The sequence below is a fragment of the Caloenas nicobarica genome, chromosome 1 (assembly GCF_036013445.1).
Source record: "Caloenas nicobarica isolate bCalNic1 chromosome 1, bCalNic1.hap1, whole genome shotgun sequence".
NCBI lineage: Eukaryota > Metazoa > Chordata > Aves > Columbiformes > Columbidae > Caloenas > Caloenas nicobarica.
The window spans coordinates 26,609,013-26,618,812 of NC_088245.1; the positions used below are offsets into that span (position 1 = coordinate 26,609,013).

General features: G+C 35.4%; 1 long non-coding RNA gene across 1 annotated transcript in view; it reads right to left on the reverse strand.

Moving 5' to 3' along the window:
* The window catches only part of LOC135996668 (uncharacterized), a 34,249-nt gene extending 25,108 nt beyond the window's left edge, over positions 1-9,141 (reverse strand). Inside the window, exons 1-3 of the long non-coding RNA XR_010607292.1 lie at positions 8,935-9,141; positions 7,294-7,351; positions 5,953-6,025 (exon numbers count right to left, since the gene is read on the reverse strand). This is a non-coding gene — a long non-coding RNA (uncharacterized LOC135996668). The remainder of the gene's footprint in view (positions 1-5,952; positions 6,026-7,293; positions 7,352-8,934) is intronic.
* Positions 9,142-9,800: the final 659 nt, after the last annotated feature.

Consider the following 9,800-nt stretch of genomic DNA (forward strand, 5'->3'; position numbering starts at 1 on the left):
CATTTATGATACGTAATTAGAAAGGGACACAGAAACCCACAATATGCTTTAAAAGGAAACTTAGTTAAAGCATTAACTATGGAAGGAGTCCATACTTCATTTCTTCAACGAGCCAGTCAAATATTAATTAATTCTCAGGATCCTGAGAGACAGTCAAGTAATGTAGTCACTTTGCACAGAAAGCTTGCTGGAAGGTAGTGTAGACTATGCTGTATTTTTCAATATTTTTTCCTTGGACTTTATCCTCAGAAAATAAAACATTATAGTAGTATTCTGAAAGGATGTCCTTTGACTTTGAAAAACATACATGACAGAAATATACAGATCTTATATTGGAAAATTTCCTATTTTTCTCTCTAATCTTCCCTTTCACTTCTTCCCAATTTGAGCAATAATGCTTTACTGGATTAAATACAGAAGAAGGAATGCTTGACTGCTATTTTTGTGTTAATAAAATTCAGGCTAGTGTTCAGAAGATGACATATCTGTATCCTTTGCTTAGTCCTTTCTGAAGACTTTTAGTGGCAGAATACTGATCATATCTTTCTATCTTTAAGTAGTTTCCCTGAAACTTCCCTCGTTTAATACATGTCTAAAGATACTGACCTGAGAGTATCATATGCTAATTGTGGCTATATTTATCACACTCTTTTCTAGAGAATGCACCAGAGCTTATTGTTTCTGTGCACACACAAAGAACTTCAGTTAACCCTGATTTTGATCTCTTGCCAGCTGCAGGGCTGATTTACAACAGGAAGTCAAAACCAGGTCTCTTTTGCAGTGGAACAGTATAGAGATACACTTACAGGGCAGATTACTAAATTCGCTAGGTCCTAACGCACTATAAAATTAGATGTTCTGAAATATTAGTTGCAGCTTGGATGAACATCAGCTTGCCACTTTTAGCTGCGTAAAAGACCTGCATCTACATCTGCTCCAAGGTAGTGGTGTTACATGCCCTCTACAGTTCATGGGAAGAAATACATCATATTTAAAGGCTGATGGGATGGGGGCAAACCTAATATTGGCTACTGCTCTGTCCCATCCTGGGAGTAACCCTGGAAAAAGGTGTCTAAAACCCACCTATCTTATCTTTCAATGGTTATGACTGGTGAGATGAATTTCACCTTTGGCAGCAACTCTTCCATAAATAGGCAACTGTAGATACTAAACCAAAATATTATAAGGAGAATGGACCAGAATGAAGAGGTTTCTGGTACCCTCTGCTGGATGTTGCAGAATCTGTGTTAAATCTCTCCAAAACTTTCTCACAGAAGAAAATATATTTCTCTCCATATTAACGTGCCTGTCTCTGGGAGTTAAAGATACTACTGGTCTTAGCTGTTGAAGAAAGGCAGCTAACCTGAGGCAGCTCAGAAGATAATTCCAAATCTGTCTTTTTGGACAAATTTACAAAATAAATCAAAATCCAAACAATATGGGGATAACACTTGTTCAACTTTGTATCATAATAAGAACAAGAGATATAATACAAAACAAGAAAGACCCTTTTAATTACTTTCCATTGGTGGGGGAGAGGGGGAAAAAAGGCAACTATGCTGTACTGTGGCTTCACAGAGTTTATGATAACTTACTTGGATTTTATGTTACATTTTCTTCATCTGGGAAATCAAGTTATGTGTTCATAAACACTGTAGAACATAACCCAGAAAAGACAGGAGATCTTTACACACAGTCACAGAAAAAAACACCAGCTGGGCAAGCACTGAAATTCTTTGTAAATGTGCCACTCTAAATAGCAGTCACACAATTTTATCCACCTGTTTTATCTTTAAACTAATTAAAAAGCGCTACCATGGGAAAATAAGGTTCCTAGATACTATAAATACATGAGTAACTGTGGATTAGGAAGATTTAATTACCCTTAGACACATCCAAGGGTTGAGGGTTGGAACCTTAGTACCTTCTGCTTATTACGTTGGTTGTGACTTTTCCTCCGGTTGTTAATTTATTTCTATTTTGCATAATGTTATAATTAAAAACTAGAGCAATCACTAATGCACATTATAGTTTAAAAGCTTATCTGACAGTTATTTGATCCAAACATTGATTACAGCACTACCAGATTAATTATTTGGGACTTTGTTTTCCATTCACTTTAAAGTGCCATTTTCCTTTAGACTATAATGTCTGGGAGACAGTCTAACTTGAGCTGATATTATTTACAGAGAATTTTATGAGATTGCTTACAAGACAGCACACTAATAAATATATTTATTTTCTGGTCACTATTGCTCTAATTAAAATATGAATCTCACTGTTATTCTTCTATGTTTCCTGCTCATAGACCTTCACTTTTACTTAATTTCTCATTTCTGTACTCTTCTAAATCTTGTCTTCTGAGGCAGCTAACCTACTACATTAAAAATTCAGAAGAGAGACATTAGATAATCTTACTTTGTAATTACAATTTTGTATATTTTATAAGACTTACCATGAGAATTGAGCAAATATGGGACATCTAGCTGTCAAAAGCAACTTTCTTTTAAAGGTGCACACTATACTGGGTCTGCTTAGGAAGTGCTGTGTTTTGCACCTGTGACTGAAATAGTGTTGATAACACTGCAATATTTTATCTCTGAATAAAGAGTATCTATGCTTGCATAGTATCAATACCTTCTCTATTTCTCACTTTGCTCCCTCAGAGAGTATGCTGGAGGTGGGCAAGAGGTTGAAAGCGGGGACTATTGGTTGATAACTTTATCAATGATAAAACCTAGAGTAAGATATTATAACCTTTAAAAAAGGAGCATAACCTACCTTAAAACCAAGGAAACTGTTTATAAAGGGAAAATTTAGTAATTTATGAAGTTTTAATTAATGACTACATATATATATAGTGGTTTTGCTATCTGGGATGTAGTTTAAGCTATGTATTTTGAATAGAGGTACTATGACTGCATTTTTCCATTCTTTATCAAGGAGCTTATCTTGGTATTACCTACAATTCATTTGCAACTGATGAATTTTTATTAAAATTTATCTTGCTTATTGTTCTGCTTCTTCATGCTTTCTCATGGTATTGATTTCAACAAGAGGCTTTGTGTGTCTTCAGGTTGTGTTTGTCCATGGCCATTTAAGTTATCACAAACCTGTAATCATCAACTTCAATGTGTTTTCCCCTGCCATTGAAGAATTGATTTATTATCTAGCTCTATGTTCTCAAAATTGTATCAATTTACACATGAGCTAAATACCATTTCTGCACACCAATCCATTGGGTATTTGTGTATTCATTGATATATGGTTTTAGTGGGGAGAAGACAGAGGAGTTCTGTACATGTAGTACAAATGAAGGCACTTAATTCAACAATCATTTGGGGTTATGTGCATGTAAATATGGATAAATGGGATTCATTAAATACCCATAGCAGCTAATTCATTGTTTAATATACTTTTAGTTCAGCATAGGTGCAGCTGGGCCAGTGGAACATCTGTTAAAGGTAAATATTTATGTTCAGCTTCATCATCTCCATTAATTTTAGATATCTAAAAAATGGTGATACCATAGTAAGTTAGTCTTCTAATTCCCCTTTGTAACCTCTGGAGACAATTAGGAAATCTGAAAGGATGATTCATTCCATTCAAAAGCAAAATGATTACAGGTGATAGAGATGCCCCTAGAAGAGCCATAGGCTAGAAGCCAGAAGGCTGAAGTTAGTGAAAATAAATCACATCTCAAGTCATCTCTTCAATTTCTTCAATTCTGTTTTTTCAGTGGCTCAACACAGTGTGGTAAGAAGTGAACTGTCAAATTAAGTTCTTCAAGTTTAGGCAGTGGAAATACAGAATTGATATGTTATAAATTAGACTGTATCTGCAACCAGAGGTTGTCCTTAATCATGATGCTAATCATGGCTGTAATCATGAACCCACTACTAAATTCCTACCTCCTTCATTTTACCAGGCAGCAAACAGCCAGACATATGAGGTGGAACTGTTCATTGGCTCAAATTGGAGTATTCACATGCTTAAATATAAGCACTTGTCTGAGTGCTTTGTCGGATCAAGGCCAAAGCATTCTCCAGGTTTCCTGGTGGCTTCTCTATCTTTACTCCAGCTTTCTCGAATGGACTTTTAGGTTTGGGGGGAGGGGGAAGAAAAAAAAAAAAAAGCTCAAATTCTTCACTAAATACACATTCTGCATCTTCTAAGAGTAGGTCACTTGAAGTGTCTACAGATCCTTCTTACTGTCCACTCTTCCTTTTTGCCCTTCATTTCCCATAGTATTAAAACACATTTTCTTCATCTTAAGAAATAAAGAGATGTAGTAATAAAACATGGTAATGACCTGACAGAACAGCCATGGAAAGCAATGGGTGTTTCTCTATTAACTTCACCAGGTTTTGAATTCTCGTTCTAAAATGTTAAATGTAGGGAAGAGCAATCAAAGAGTTCTCTGATCAATAGCCAGAAGATCAGAATGTCTATAATATATTATTTCTACTGAAAATGGCATAACAACTGTTTTCTTGTCTAAAATGAATTATTCTTAGCCTCTGTGATATAAACAATTCCAATAATCAGCACGTACATATACAGATATACAAAACACACAAATGCATGTAGTAATTAAAAATTAAATTATGATTCAACAGATGTAATGAGATGTAAGTATTAATAACCTCATTAAAAAGTCTGATGAATACAAAAGCTCTCCCATTATAATTACCTTCAGAAAGAAAAGAAGTATTGTTAATCTGCTGAGCAGCTTATGACACAGAAAATTATAAATAATAGAAACATTGCACAAATTAATTCTAGATTAGAAGGACAGAATAGTTTGTATTTAATAATAGGAAGACCATTTTTATCAGAGAATAGGCATGATGTTCTGTTGGAGACTGTTTTAATTATTAGACTCCTTTTCTCTCCCATGATCCTCAACTTTTTAAAAAAGAAGTAATCTCTCTCTAATAACAGACCTAAATGAAGCGAGATGCTGGCCAGCAGCATCCTACAAACACCACATCATCTGAATACTGATGGAAGTTCTCCTTTCAAAAAGTTTTGAGGCTGTGAAAGACTAATGGGAGACTTTTCAAAACGCAGAGTAAAAGGGAATACAATTGCTTGGACAATTTTAGGCAATAGACTTTGTGGTATTCACACTGGCTTGTTATGTATCATTACTGAATATTGTCACGGTTAAGCTAATTCTGGAGACAAGTTGGTTTTTTATTAGCCTGACCTACTCCTCATATATAAAGACACAGCCGCTGGAATGGAAACCTAAAAAGGCTAGGCTAACATTATTTATTATATTTGGCAAAGAAAATTAATCATTGCTGTATTATGCACTACCAGCATACTCTGCATTTGGCACTTTCAGTAGGTGACATTAATATTTGTATCCCCACTATCACCTTCCCATGTCTTTTACTAAGACAGTAAATCTGGCACATATTAAACATATTTCGCGTGTGAACTGCAGGCAACAGCATAAAATACAAGTATATCTTTGCCTCAATTAGCATCATTATTTCTGTTTAGTTACTGGTTCCCCGAAGAGTCAAACTGAGACAATTGCTTATATTAATCATGGCAAGAAATGCTAAGACAGCTCATAGGAGAACCATTTTTTACTTATTGGCTTTTTGTACAAGCTGTATCGGCAAAGTCATTTCACAAGTTTAATGGATGACTCTGGCTTGTAAAACGTATTGGTCAAGGTAGGTCATATAGTGTAGTATTTACAGAAATGGAACCAGACAGGTTCAGTGACTAAAGTAGTTAAATAATAATGACAAAAAGGCTGAGTGTTTATCCTTGCTTTTTATGCCCTCAATAAATATTTTTGTGCCACAGGAAATTTAATGCTATAATGCAGTCAAAAGATCAGGCTTTAATTACTACAATCCCTTCTGGTCAAAAGTTGCATTATATTGTAATTTGTAATTTATAAACCCCTTCATCACAAGTTTAATGTACCTGATGAAGGTTGAAGTTGTGCCATCATGAAAGGTGGAATCGTTTGTGCCCAAAACCAGGACATGTGAAGTATCTGTAGCAGTAGGAATAAAGGAGTTAGTTAGGAAAAATCTCTTAAAGTAAAAATCATTCATAGTAGAAGCTTTCAGTTAGCAACCAGCTATCAGAATTGAATACAGCAGTCTGCTTTTATCTCAAGGATTATTCAGGCTTTCTAGTGCAGACATGAGCTTGTGAACATAAGTTTACTAGCCTGTAAACAAAATGCTGAAATTCACATATTGTCATGTTAAGGTAAGAGCTTAACTATAAAAGGTACTGACAGAACCTTCTGGTTTTTGTTTGGGTTAACTATTCACACTTTCCATTTTGAATTAGGATTTGGTTCTTCACCATTTGTGAGGGTCATTGAGTGCTCACTAATCCTGAACACTTTGCTGTCTCACCTGAGGGGTTTAGCTTTAGTCTGTCATTGATTTAAAGTCCACTTATGTCTTTGGATATTTTTATATAGACAGGTGCAGAGAGATATATGTTTGTTCTTACCTATACATTGATCTTCCAGGAACAAGACAGCTCAGTCACACATTCTTACAGCACCACATGGAAGCTACTGAAGTCTCTAGAGACATGTGCATTAGTGCACCTGCACGTCCTCCCAACTGATTGCAATTTTTCTGCAGTAAATTCATAGCGCATCCAGTGCCTCGTCTTTGTCTCCTTTACCCATGTAAATAAAACGTCTGTATCAGCACACTTCCTAACCCTGATCCACCCTGACATGCTGCACTCTGCACCGGCTTCCCAGAAGGACAGATCTTCCTTGGAGGGGAAATGCAGCCAGTGCACCCATGTAGATGTGACCAATGACAACTGGGAGTCTCATACAGAGATGAGCTGGGAATAGGGTGCCAGAGATAGCTGACGCCAGTGAGCAAAATGCCTGAGGAATACTCCTTTGAGGTAAAAGTTTTCCCCTCACCATTCCTGACCAGTGTAAATACACTTAACAAAACCAGACTTTTTCATGCAACTTGGAAGAAAATACTAACATAAAAACCATATTTTTTTTCAGCACTTACAGTAATATATTTTGAGCATCAAGCAGAAAAGCACACCAAACACTTCAGGTAATGTTCATTACACTGTAGAGTAAGTTATCCCATCGACAATTAATGAAATAAAGCTCTGGAGTTTATGGGAAAGAAAGCTGTGCTTGTGATAAAAAGGAATGAACAGAATAATGTTATATTAAGATGCTCTTCCAGTGCAGAATTTACTTCACAACAAAGTGAAAAGACTCTGCCAACAAGGCTTTCAAAATTAAATAAATCTACTTACATTTGCGGTTCTAATGGTAACAGGTCAGTATTTCAAAGAAATCCTGGAGATAAGCAATCTGGCAGGAAAATGAGAGAAGTAGATGTGGGGAGGGGAGTGACAGAAGAGTTTGGGCATGAATTACTCTTGGCATTTACAGGTTATGAGTAATGTTAATAAAAATTATGGCTGCAACAATGATGACTCTCTGTTATAATACATACTGTCAGGAGCAGCCTCTTCAGTGACCTCTGATAATATGATTCTGCTGCTGGATGCTTGAGAACTTGCTGAGGAAGCAAGTTAGAGCTGCAGAAATGGCGAGCCATTCCTCATTTCCTAAACAGGAATCTGGCACTGAACCAGAGATTCAAAAACTACAATACTGTGCAAAAATAAATAAGTAAATAAGAAAAACTTTTATTTTTCCTACATGAAATGAACACTTCCATTCTGTGGAATGTAAGGGTCACGATAGCACATAACCACAGAGTTTTCATGTAACAGATCGATGACTATTCTTTTGGCTCTGTAAAAATGTCTTTTATCCGCAGAAAAACTACTGAATGAACAAAGGGATTGGAAAAAAGCAATGCCATTTACATGCTTGAAGGCAACGCAGTAATTTATTGCTCATATCTTTTGTTATACTTTCTTCAGCAACAGTACTCTATATTTCATTTTCAGCCCACCTGTAGAAGTATAAATGCAGCAATTATCTACAAGCATTTTCCAGAGAAATACAACATATAATTACAACGCAAAAAGTCACTAAATTTGCGGTTCTGCTGGAATTTGGTTTTATAATTTCGATAACGCTTTAAAAATTAAAAAAGACAGATGCTTACCTTAGCCACTAATCCTGAAGAAAATGGTTTTTATCACAGTAATACACTGTAAAAAGTAACTAATCATTAACACTCCACCGGTCTAGTTACTAGAATCTGTAACTACTAATTTCCTGGGGTTTCTGCCTAATAGAAATGGTATTCATCATTTCATCTGTTCCCAAAGTACAGCAAAGTAGTCGAAGAAGCTGTGTTTATGTGTAAAAGAGTCAGTTCCCTGCCGTGAACAGGCTGTTTCCTGGCTATTACCATAAATAAAATATCTAAGCATTGTTTAAAAAACTTATTTTAATCTTGTAAATTTTGTACTGTTTCTTTTCCTTCTCCTATTTTCCTCACAAAAACCTTGAGAAAAGTATTTTTAGTTCTAAATTAATGTGGGAAGTAAGGCATGTGGATAACAAGTGCCATGGCTTAATCATTATTTGCATCCCATCCACTTCTTTCACATAAAACTTGTCTCTCTTTGTTACACTGAAACTATTCAACAACATTTTGCACTTAGAACTAAAGAAGATACTCAGATGTAACTGAAATGTTTTTGGTTTTTTTTTTCCAGTACTCTTTGTAAATTTAAATTATTTTGTCTTGAAATTTAAATAACATTTAAAAGCAATTTTTAAAAAATATTCAAAGTTAAATCTAAAAAACACTTTGGATTAAACAGAACATTTTAAGTCCTTAAAATTTTCCATTAGATTTTGCAATCAGGAGCCTTTTTCATGTACAATGTGAAACAATAAAGTAACAAAACCCACCACTTAGTAATATTTGTCATATCTGTAATTTCATGAACTAATCAAAGTACACTCACCAGATACCGTTACCACAGCTTCTTTCAAGTCTTGTCTCTTCTTGACTTGCTGATAAACCAAAAACCATTATTTTGCTGGGAGAATCTATATAGAAATTGTGAATGTTCAAACAAAATTGATTTGGATGTAGGGAGGAAACTTAACTAAGGTCATGGAAACTTTCCTAAACAGTCCATTGGTCATTTAACACAATCACATTGTTAGGTGTCTGTCCCAAACTCTTTTTCCGGCTTTGAAATGCTATAGCTCCTTGCTTAGCTCCTGATGATAAATATTCTGATAGCTAGAAACTAGACCACATAATTAATTGCCAAGCCTGGAGTTCCACACGCGTAAAGACAAATGCCAGTGAAGAAACATTGCTCAGGCATAGCACTTAAAATCATTTCAATTACTTTTATTTTCCTGAAGAGAAAGAGTTTCCAGCTTTCTCCTGGAAGTCTGTGTCTTTATTACCATTAGTACTATCAGTCATACTTCAGGGTCTAAAATCCCATCCAAAAAAAAACCCAAACCACCAAAACCACCTCATTCAACTGCAGAAGGCACTGTTAGAGCCCCAAATAATGTATGTTCTCTCTAATCGAAATGAACAAGACAGTCGCCATGAGTAAAAATAGAACAGAATGATAGCAGTCAGGTCACAACACTTCTGAGTTTGAAGTCTGAAGTCTGTTATCCTTGGAAAAATAATTCTCATGAATTCTGGGAGAAGCTAAGCAGAAAGAAATGTGAAGGGGAACAGTACGAAGTTAATAAGGCAGGGATAAGAAGGTAAGTGGGGCAGAAGAAAACCTGAGGTGAGGATCAAGAAAAGTAGATGAAAAATCAATTCAGGATTGCAGACATTTTAAAAATGCAAACA